Genomic DNA, 11,643 nt, shown 5'->3' with positions numbered 1-11,643 from the left:
TGCTTGTCCTCAGTGTACAGGGCCCTGCTTGTCCTCAGTGTACAGAGCCCCGCTTGTCCTCAGTACAGAGCCCTGATTGTCCTCAGTGTACAGACCCCTGCTTATCCACCCTGACTTCCTGTATTTGGTCTCTTCACAGAGACACACATGCAACAGCTGCAAGGACAAAAATATACATATTTTTTAACCAATGTATATTACATACATATATATATATATATATATATATATATATATATATATAATGGTATTATCAACATTATATAAAAAGTTTTTGTTAACGACAGGTACACTTTAATAGAACCCCCCAAAAATCTAATTTAAAGCACTGATACCCATCTACGTGGCAGATGTATCGGGCTCTACAGGATTCGGTTGTGCCTACCTCTTTTGCTCCCAATAGACTGTAGGTAAACCACCAAACTATGGGGAGCTTTAGTAAAAACTGTTTCTCCATTCCAACCGTTACGGTCAAGCCTCCTACATTCATCTGCTTGGGAAATGAGGGGTAATCTCCCTTAGGGTTTTGTATTGCTCCATCTGAGTTCTGATCTGGTGAACAAGTCTCATTTGACACACAAACAGAAAATCTGGAGAACATGTGCATGGTCCTGAATAATATGGATTGAATGCTACTCCCACGGACCCCCATGCTGGCCTCAGACAGACCAGGACTTGGTGAGGAGATGCTGGCTGCCGTTCTGTGTTTGTGCAGACATTACATCACGCAGGAGTATATACCCCGCAGCTGCATCACATTGCACTGGAAAACACCACAGAGCAGCACAGACCTGATTTCTATTTATTTCTTCAATCGTCATAAGGTGACATCTGATTCATGGAGTTTATGATGGCAACTTCAAATAATGATCATATTGTAGGTAAGAGCATAGATGGCTTATTGTTAAAAGGTAACTGCTGCTTATGGTGGAGAGATCTCTAAAGCTGCCCATGCACCTCAGATCAAAGTTGGCTAAACCTACTGATTTCAGTGCAATCACCTGACTGTTTAAATGGGCACTATTGTTAAAACTAATTTTTTGCTATTGTACTCCTTATGGTAAATAAAAAACATTTTTATGTACTTTGTTAAAAAAAAAAAAAAAGTTTTCTATGTTTTATTTGTGTTTTTAAAAAGCTGCCACGCGGTGTCTCCCTACTTGTCCAGGGCACATTTCCCCCTATCTCTTGCACAGACTTTGGACTCCTGCTAGCCTGGCAGAAGTCCAAAATCAGGAAATGCAGTCTGGAGTGTTGGGGCTGTGTGTGTGCGTGTGTGCAGCCTTAGCCAATCATAGCTCATCACACACTGAACTGCTCTGGGCTGTGTGTAGCAGAGGGAGAGAGGAAGTTCTTCCCTGTTTTCTGGGGAACGCCCCTTCATAGTCTGTGAATCTGACTGAGACTCAGCAGAAAATACAGAGCGAAGTAGAAAACTAACAAATAATAAAAATAAAGGCAGGGGGTGGTTTATCAGGATGGGGGCAGTGAATTGGGAGGACTATAAAATTTAACAAGATCATGAGAGGTACTCTTTAATGTCTATGGGGGTCTCCAGGCTCTCCCCACGATGGAAAATGTCAGTGGATAGAATGGTTAGGCATGCTGTTCTAAGGAAGATAAGCCACTGTCAGAGGTGTCTGGCTGATGCTTTGTCCCCTCTTCCCATTGAGAACACCTACACATTTAGCTGAGCATGCATGTGCATTGAAGGAGTCTACCTAAAATGCAGCGTCAGGCAGTCATACTGTGATCCCCTGAGGTCCAGCATGTGGCAGAGGGGTTTATAGGCCCCTTCAAGAGGAGGAGTTATAAGGACTTCCAGCTCCTGCACCGTTAGAGTCACAGAGGGGGTCATTTATCAATGCATTTAGTTTCTTTTTTGATTATATTTGTCGCTAAAAAAAGTAGCGCTTGCACCTACTCTTTTTTTTTTCTACGAATTTTTGATCTTTAAGCTTGCTAAGCAAAAAAAAAAAAAATAATAAAAAATGAACAAGTACCTTACCAAAGCAAAAAGTAATTTTGAACTTGCATTGGTCACAGATTTATCGTGTGCAAAAGTCGCATCGCATGAAAAACACCACTAAATGTACTCCAGCTCAACCATGGAGCAGAAAAAGCCACTTCCAAAGCAAAAAAAAAAGTTTTTGCTTATGTATGACTAATTGATCAATAAGCTGTGACCAGTTGATAAATAAATCGCACATAAGCAACAAAAAAAAATAAAATAAAAATAGTAAGGAAAAAAATTACTAAAAAAAAAGGAATACATAAGCAAACATTGATAAATGTCCCCCAGATAGTTTGGGAAAATAGATGTTCCAGAGCACATTCGCTGCAAGCAGAGGTCCAGGTCCCTGTGGAACATAGCCAGACTGAGCTCTACTAGGCTAAGCACCAATCGGGTCTATTCACACGGCAGAATTTCTGCTTGCGGAATTCCACCTTAAATTAAAGCCCATAGACTACTGTGGGATTCCGCACTCCCATTCACACTTCTGAATTTCCGCTTGCGGAAATTCAGAAGTGTGAATGGGAGCGCGGAATCCCATAGAAGTCTATGGGCTTTAATTTGAGGCAGAATTCCACAAGCAGAAATTCTGCCATGTGTATAGACCCTCAGCCTAAATGCAGCGAGCCTGAGTACCACCAGCCTGAAGCTTGCAACCATAGGCGCTATCCCAAAATGGTTTGTCAAGGATATAAAAATTCCTTGTTTCTTCAATGAAGGCTTGTTTATTGTATAAAGCAAAAATAAAACAAATAAAAATGATTACATCAGAGCAAGACGTGTTTCGGGTATTGTACCACCCTTCCTCAGTTGCAGATGAATAGTGTGCAGTGGGAATGGGGGCCCTCTTTATAGTCCAGAGCACAGGGCGCCAAAAATGGTGGGTGTGGCCACAGCAAAAACAATGGACGATGGGTGGAATACAACTGATGGCAACTGATGCACATTGTCATCAGTTGTGGCATCAGTTGCGTCGATCTAGGCTGAGTTCACCTATGCCGGATATATGTGAACCCAGCCTTACTGCATATTTGTGTGTTACTCCTTTCAAGTGACTGAGTACTTCTGTAACAAGACATATTAGACAATTATTATTGTTCCTGATGTTTTAGTTAAAGAAATAATTCTACTCCTGTCTGTCCGTTGTCCATTAGAGTCCCCCCTTTACAGGCTGACAGCCATCTTAGCTAAAGGCTTGGTCCCCACCGGCTTTATCAATTCTGTTATTCTGTTCCATCATAGATACTATAGAAATCAGTTGCAATATGGACCCCAATGACTTGTTATGAGTTCTGGTTCTGTTGCAGTGTCTATCATTTTGAAGGTAGGAGTACTGCCGCCTTGCTGTGCTATTATTTCTGTCCAATATAACAGTATATGTGACAGAGGCCGAGAACAGCTATATTATAACTGTGCTCAAATGTAAGATGGCTAAAAAGAGTCAAATAGGGACTGATATTTCATTTCTAAACATCCAAGAAAAGTTCTAAAAGATTTAAGACGTAATGAACACCCTGTAGAAATGTTTGTGGACACAAATTCACAAGATAATAACCTTTTCTATTTCCCAGTGCTTAAAGCAATATGCCAAATGCGTCCTGATACATATCCAATATCCATATATTATATAAAGAGGAGCCATCGGCTCTCCTGACATGTCTGGACACATAAAAATGTATATTCTCCATAAAAAAGCAAAGCTACAAAAACTTATTGTACAATGTTGTGCCATTCCTTACACTGTGTAATTCCTGCGGGATTACGCGCAGTGAACATTACCATGAGTGTGAATGGGTTTTCCGCGAGACCGGGTCACACTGAGGAATTTCAGCGGTGGACAATTCCGCCGCTGAAATTGATCCGTGCAAAGAAAGAACATGTTCATTCTTTACGCGGAAGTCCGTGAGCTCTGCATTGCCCTCAATGGTGACTGTGCAGGGGCGCATGGTCCTACCAGATAGGGGAAAAGATGTCTGATGACAGGGGTCCCGCTGTTGGGGACCCCCGCAATCTCGGCTGCGGCACCCCAGACATCCGGTGCACAGAGCGAATTTCGTTCCGTGCCGGATGACTGGCGTTGCGGGGCTGGGGCTCGTGACGTCACAGTCATGCCCCGCTCTTGACGTCACGGCAACGCCCCCTCAATTAAAGTTTATAAGACTTGCATCGAAGGGGCATGGTCGTCGCGAGCGGGACGTGGCTGTGACGTCATGAGCCTCCGACGCTGCACCCGATGCTCAAAATGAATGCCTGGTGTAGCATGGAGATCGCGGGGGGTCCCCAGACGTGGGATCTCCCCGTGATCAGACATCTTATCCCTTATGCTTTGGATAGAGGATAAGATGTCTAAATTTAACACATTTATTTTTTCTTACACTTCCAGGAGGAATAACAGAGGAATAACATTACAGAAAAGATCCAGAGTTGAAATCACAAAGGCTAAATTCGCAATACGGAATTTCTAAGCAGAGAAATTTCACTCTTAAAATTACAGTGCAGAAGCCTCCCATTGTCTTCAATGGAATTCTGTGGAAATTGAAATTCCGGACTCCACCAAAAGAAAAAATCAGCTTGGAAATGCATTGCTGTCTATGGAGGTGCCGCATGTCCGAAGAGTCCTCATTTGGTGCCTGCTGTACACAGAATGTCCCAAACAGGTGAGTAATCCAGCTCACCTTCCCTTGTGTACGGTGCACGGACCGGTGCCCGGCAAGGCATCCAATGTCAAAGGAAGAATGTATGGAGGGTCCAGCACTTTGTTGCAAGCAGCTTTATTGAAGATACTTCACACCATAAAAACGACAATAAGTCAGACATGTTTCGAGCGCGTGCGCTCTTCCTCGGTGACCGAGGAAGAGTGTACGCGCTCGAAACATGTCTGACTGATTGTCGTTTTTATGGTGTGAAGTATCTTCAATAAAGCTGCTTGCAACGAAGTGCTGGACCCTCCATACATTCTTCCTTTGACACAGAATGTCCGCCTGGTATTTATACGGACGTACATTTTGAATTGTGAACCCGGCCATAAAGGATACAAGTATTTACTAAACCAGACATGCCAGGAGAGCTTTAAAAATAAATCCTCATCCAGAACCTTTACGACTATGAACCCCCCCCCCCAAATCCTTCAATGCAGATTATACAGTGTGAATGCTCCATAAGGGTATAGACTGCCAGAAGATAAAGATCTGGCTTTGCGCTAGTTATTTTACAGTCATGATATGTTTTACATGCCGTTAAAATATTGGCAGTGAGTATTGTATATAGAGCTGGCATAATGTGTACGCATACAAGAGATATATATGTGTGTACTGGAGCTGTATCGGAACAGATGGGATGTCAGGACTAAAGCCAGGGTCTGATGAATCTTGTTAGGAAGTTCTTAATTAGAAGACATTGTCACACTAACAAGCTGAAAATTACTGAGACTTGGAGATAAAATCCCCCAGGGCCAGAAATTACAGAGCAGCAGAGGAATGTGAGGATGATGAGGATTAATCCTGGTTACATGCTGGAAGGTGATTACAGACGCACAAGTCACATGGAAATGCCAATGGATGATAGAAATGTGGGAACTAAGGGGGTTCTTCGCTCTGGATAGCCCCTACTTGATAAAGGGTCCCTTAACATAAGAAGATCACAAAGTGTCCACTGGTGGGATCAGCACCGATCAGCTGTAATCAGAGAACCTGGAAGTGTTTTGTTTCCCTGCAGCACCTCCGCAGGAGAAAGAAAGCATTACACAGAGCCCAATTATATCAAAGGGTTGTCTTTGTAAGCCTGCAGCCTGCAGTGATTGGATGAAGAGACCCCTGTCCGGAGCAGGAGAGGTTTGCTAAGGTGATTCGCTCCTGCTCTGGACAGTTCCTGACACGGACAGATGTGTCAGCAGAGAGCACTGTGGTCAGACAGGAAAGAACTACACAACTTCCTCTGTATCATGCAGCAGCTGATAAGTACTGGAATGATTAAGATTTTTAAATAGAAGTAATTTACAAATCTGTTTAACTTTTTGGCACCAGTTGATTAAAAAATAATAATAATAATAATAATAATAATTTCACCAGAGTATCCCTTTAAAGTGGCAAGTGTTATTATAAACCTATATAGTCCTTCCCCAAAATGGGCTCCCAATACAGTTAGGGTGGAGGTGTTTGGAACAATACAATATATATATAAATCTTTATTGGCATATAGAAAAAAGTAAAAAAAAAACATACAAAGGAACTCACAAAGTGTAGAAAATACATGTAAACACATAGGGATACTGGGATGGTAAGTCCTAACATTAGTAACGGTACACTGTATGTCTGAAAATAACGCTACAGGAAGATACAGGTGAAAAAAGGATAAAAAGACACATATAACATGCACACATATAATCAGAGGATGTGCAAAAGTGCTGTAGCGTCAAGAGGTAGATTACTATAAAGGGCGATGTAGCTCCATAGTAGAAATGACACAAAAGTCAGCAGGAATACAACTTGAAATGTAAAGTGCAATAGTGCAGCAAGGCAGTGGGATAAATAGTAAATATCCAATGCCCTCAAAGGGATAAGATAAATAGATGAAAAAAAAGTGTAGCAACAGATGCATGCAGTGATCAGGACTTATCCCAGCTCCACACCAGACCTCCGTCGCGTTTCGCCGAGAGAGGCTTTTTCCAGGAGTGCATTACTTGTATGTAAAAAAAGAAGGAAAAAAAAACGAATTCAGCTCACCACTGTGCAATACCTAATAAACAGAGGTCCCATATGGTGCGGAGAGAAGAGCTGACAAACAGCGGGCCGGGTCCCGGAATCCAGTAGACAAAAGGGTGGGCAAAAAAGCACAGACCTCCAGCTGCTCCACATACGTGAAAGAAGAAATGTATGAAACTTGACTTTTATTCCATCAGATTAAAAACATCGGATATCCATGGTCATAAAACACAAAAAGGAAAGGCAACCGACGCGTTTCGAGCCTACTCTGGCTCTTAGTCGTGGCGACGTGTCGGTTGCCTTTCCTTTTTGTGTTTTATGACCATGGATATCAGATGTTTTTAATCTGATGGAATAAAAGTCAAGTTTTATACATTTCTTCTTTCAAGTATGTGGAGCAGCTGAAGGCCTTTGCTTTTTTTGCCAACCCTTTTGATTACTTGTATGTGCCTTGGTTAGCGTGTGATATCTGACTTTTGTGCCTCCATATTTAAGATGGCTGACATATTGAAGGTCTGTTCTGGTATTCACTACTGTCAGTCAGCTTTGTAGCCACATTGCAATGCAAAGACCTGCAGGCAAAATAACATATAACCAGAGCATTCCTGTATTACAGGCTCTGCACGTCATTTTTCGCATCCAGACATTACCCGTCATGTGACAGGGCTCTCAACGTTAAGAAGCTAAATGCTAAGCAACTAAGATTGGCATTGGGATAGCAGTGCTGTCACCTGACATACTCTCTTTCCTGATATTGGGTGTAGACCAGTGTTCCCCAATCAGGATGCCTCCAGCTGTTGCAAAACTACAACTCCCAGCATGCCCGGACAGCCTTTGGCTGTCCGGGCATCTGGGGAGTTGTAGTTCTGCAACAGCTGGAGGCACCCTGGTTGGGAAACACTGGTGTACAGTAATTCAGGATTTAGTATGTTTTACAAAACTCCTAAAGTACACAGAGAGAAAACATGTCTGTATTACACCCATGTGAAACTGGCCTAAAGGTGCCCATACACCTTATGCTAAAGTTGGATGAACCTGCTGCCAGCAATGGGTTCAGCAGACTATCTAAGGCCTTGTTTATGCGGCCATGCTGCTGTATGCTCCAGAGGAAGTTGTGTAGTTCTTTCCAGCCTGACCACAGTGCTCTCATCTGCCACCTCTGTCCATGTCTGGAAATGTTCAGAGTAGGAGCAAATCCCTATAGCAAACCCCTTCTGCTCTGGACAATTCCTGACACAGACAGAGGTGTCAGCAGATAGCACTGTGGTTGGACTGGAAAGAACTACACAACTTCCTCTGCCTCATACAGCATCTGTTACGTACTGGAAGGATTAAGATTTTTCTACAGAAGTAATTTACAAATCTGTTTGAAGCGGTATTCCGGTGGAAAACGTTTTTTTTAAATCAACTGGTGCCAGAAAGTTATATAGATTTGTAAATTACTTCTATTAAAAAACCTTAATCCTTACAGTACTTATTAGCTGCTGAATAATACAGAGGAAATGATTTTCTTTTTGGAAAGCGCCGCGCTCTCTGCTGACATCTCTGTCCATTTTAGGAACTGTCCAGAGCAGCATATGTTTTCTATGGGGATATTCTCCTACTCTGGACAGTTCTTAAAATGGACAGAGATGTCAGCAGAGAGCACTGTGGTCATGATGTCAGCAGAGAGCTCTGTGTTCCAAAAAGAAAACAATTTCCTCTGTAGTATTCAGCAGCTTAAGCTAAGTTTCCACTTGTTTTTTTTTTCTGGCAGTTTTTGGAAAACTGCCACTGCAGTTTTTGAGCCAAAGTCAGAAGTGGATCCATAAGACTAGGATTCCACTTGGTTTTTTTTCTGGCAGTTTTTGGAAAACTGCCACTGCAGTTTTGGAGCCAAAGCCAGAAGTGTATTCAAAAGGAATAGGACATATAAAGGAAGGACTTACACTTCTCCTCCCTTATGGATCCACTTCTGACTTTGGCTCAAAAACTTCAGTGGCAGTTATCCAAAAACTGCCAGAAAAAAAACCAAGTGGAATCCTAGCCTAAGGGAGGAGAAGTGGAAGTTCTTCCTTTATATGTGTTATTCCTTTTGAATACACTTCTGGCTTTGGCTCAAAAACTGCAGTGGCAGATCTCCAAAAACTGCCAGAAAAAAAACAAGTGGAAACTTAGCCTAATAAGTACTGGAAGGATTAAGATTTTTTAATAGAAGTAATTTACAAATCTGTTTAACTTTCTGGCAGCAATTGATAAAAAAAAAAAAGATCCACCGGAGTACCCCTTTAACTTTCTGGCACCAGTTGATTTAAAAAATGTTTTATTCCAGCGTAGTACCCCTTTCACACACAAACTAGATAGATTTATAATCAAGTAAAATTAACAATGAAGATATTTACTGAATGACAGCAAGCAGAGATCTTGAGAACTGTGAAGAACCGATAAAGATAGAATATTGGAAAATTGTATAAGTTTTCATTTTACATATATCAGGATATAATTTATATCAGATATAAGTTATATATCAGGTTGATCAGTAAAGACAACTTAAAGGGGAATTCCGGTGGAAAACCATTTTTTCAAATCAACCGGTGCCAGAAAGTTAAACTGATTTGTAAATGATTTCTATTAAAAAATCTCAATCCTTTCAGTACTTATTAGCTGCTGCATGCTCCACAGGAAGTTATTTTCTTTTTTAATTTCTTTTCTGAGGAAGTTGTGTAGTTATTTTCAGTTTGGCCTCAGTGCTCTCTGCCGTCACCTCTGTCCATGTCAGGAACTGTCCAGAGAACAGGATAGGTTTGCTATGGGGATTTGCTCCTGCTCTAGACAGTTCCTGAGATGGACAGAGGTGTCAGCAGAGAGCACTGTGGTCAGACTGAAAAGAAATTAAAAAAGAAAATAACTTCCTGTACATACAGCAGCTAATAAGTTCTGTAAGGATTAAACATTTTTTTTATAGAAGTAATTTACAAATCTGTTTAACTTTCTGAAGCCTGTTGATATGGAAAAAACATTTTTCCACTGGAGTACCCCTTTAAGGGTGCGTTCTCACTGGCGGCCGCCGCTGAAAATACTTCGGCGCTAGGGCCGCGGGGCACTGAGCCGTCACCATTGACGGCAATGCAGTGCTCGCGGAATCCGCGCAAAGAATGAACATGTTCTTTCTTTGCACAGAATAGTTTCAGCGGCGGAATTGTCCGCTGCTGAAATTCCCCTGTGTGAACGGGTCTCGCGGAGACCCATTCACACAAATTTTAAGTTCACACCGTGAAATTCCGCGAGAATTCCGTAGCGTGAACGCACCCTAATGATCAATTTGTGGGCAACTTTTATTCCATGCTTTTTAAGGCTACTGGAATGTTCTGTCATTTAAATCTGTTGACAAAAAGCATCTGTAGCTTTTTAAAAAAAATATAAAAAATGGGATATTCCACAGCACTCCCCACCAGTTCACATGCTATAAGCTTTTGTCAGATAGGAATGTTTGCGATGTACACGGACAAACAAGTGGTATCAATTATCTGCAGATAGCAGGGGTATTGCGTGTATAAGAGCAGACGCTATACACCAGCTAAAAAGTGGTCACTATTTATCCATTCAAAACAGTCAATGCTCAGGGCTTTCCATAGCTGTGGTCGTCCTTTGATTTCCTGCTGTGGGGGGAGGAGTGTGTGTGTGTGTGTGTTCCTGCTGTGGGGGGAGGAGTGTGTGTGTGTGTGTGTGTGTTTTTTCTAAGGCTGAGTTCACACCACATTTTTGCCATCCTGTTTTCAATCAGTTTTTCTAAAGAAAACCGGATGGCAAAAAAAACGGATGGCACCGTATGGGAAAAAGTAAACCGTATGCATTTTTACTTTTTTTTTTTTTTGGCAGTGTTATAGCTCCCATAGGGGGCTATAACACTGCACACACTGATCTTTTACCCTGATTCCTGCAAAGCCATAGCTTTGCATGGATCAGCGTTCTAGGGGCTCGATTGCTCAAGCCTATAGCTCAGGCTTGGAGCAATCAAACGCAGATCGTCCGCAACGGAGTAAGGTAAGGGGGCCTCCGCTCACGTCCTAGCTGATCGGGACATCGCGATTTTATTGCGATAGTCCCGATCAGCCTGACTGAGCTGGGGGGAAGCTTTTACTTTAGTTTTGGACGCGGCGATTGAACTTTGATCGCCGCGTCTGAAGGGTTAATAGTGTGCGGCACAACGATCTGTGCCGCGCGCTATTAGCCCAGGGTCCCGGCTATCATTAGCAGCCGGGACCGACCCGGTATGATGCAGGGTCACGGCGTGACCCAGTTTTAAATACCGGGCACAGGGCGTACAGGTACGCCCTGCGTCCTTAAGAGGTTAATAATAAAATAAATAAAAAACATACGTTTTTTTAACATTTTATTTAAAATAAATACATTTTTAAAAATTGTAACTTTAGGATGCAGGTGCGCATGTGCAAAGTAAAAACCGTATTCGGTTTTCTCGTATGGAACCGTATACATGTGCATTTCCCATTGACGTCCATGTTTAAAAAAAAACGTATGCGGTTGCAGTACGGTTTTTAAACCAGAGACGGTTTTGAGTACGGAAAAAAAAAACATATTGCCAGCAAACCGTCCGCAACCGGATGCATACGGTTTTCGATTATTTGTCTATGTATACGGTTTTCAATACAGTTCCATACATTTTCAATAATGAAAACGTATACGGGAAACGTACTTGAAAAACGTGGTGAGAACCCAACCTCAGCCAGTAAGTATTCACAACTGTATGTAATCCAGCAACCATTCACTGTGATTGAGTCACAGCGTACAGCAGTGTTTCCCAACCAGGGTGCCCCCTGTTATTGCAAAACTACAACTCCCAGCATGCCCGGACAGCCTCTGGCTGTCCGGGCATGCTGGGAGTTGTAGTTTTGCAACAGCAGGAGGCACCCTGGTTGGGAAACACCGGTG

The 11,643-nt window shown here is 42.3% G+C and overlaps 1 long non-coding RNA gene across 1 annotated transcript in view; it reads left to right on the top strand.

Annotated features, from left to right (window-relative positions):
• Nucleotides 1-11,643, top strand: part of LOC130294102 (uncharacterized) — a 61,079-nt gene that overhangs the window by 31,115 nt on the left and 18,321 nt on the right. The window contains exon 5 of the long non-coding RNA XR_008848381.1: nt 4,398-4,671. This is a non-coding gene — a long non-coding RNA (uncharacterized LOC130294102). The remainder of the gene's footprint in view (nt 1-4,397; nt 4,672-11,643) is intronic.

This window comes from Hyla sarda, chromosome 10, assembly GCF_029499605.1.
Source record: "Hyla sarda isolate aHylSar1 chromosome 10, aHylSar1.hap1, whole genome shotgun sequence".
Classification (NCBI taxonomy): Eukaryota; Metazoa; Chordata; class Amphibia; order Anura; family Hylidae; genus Hyla; species Hyla sarda.
This window is presented reverse-complemented; position numbering and strand designations above follow the sequence as displayed.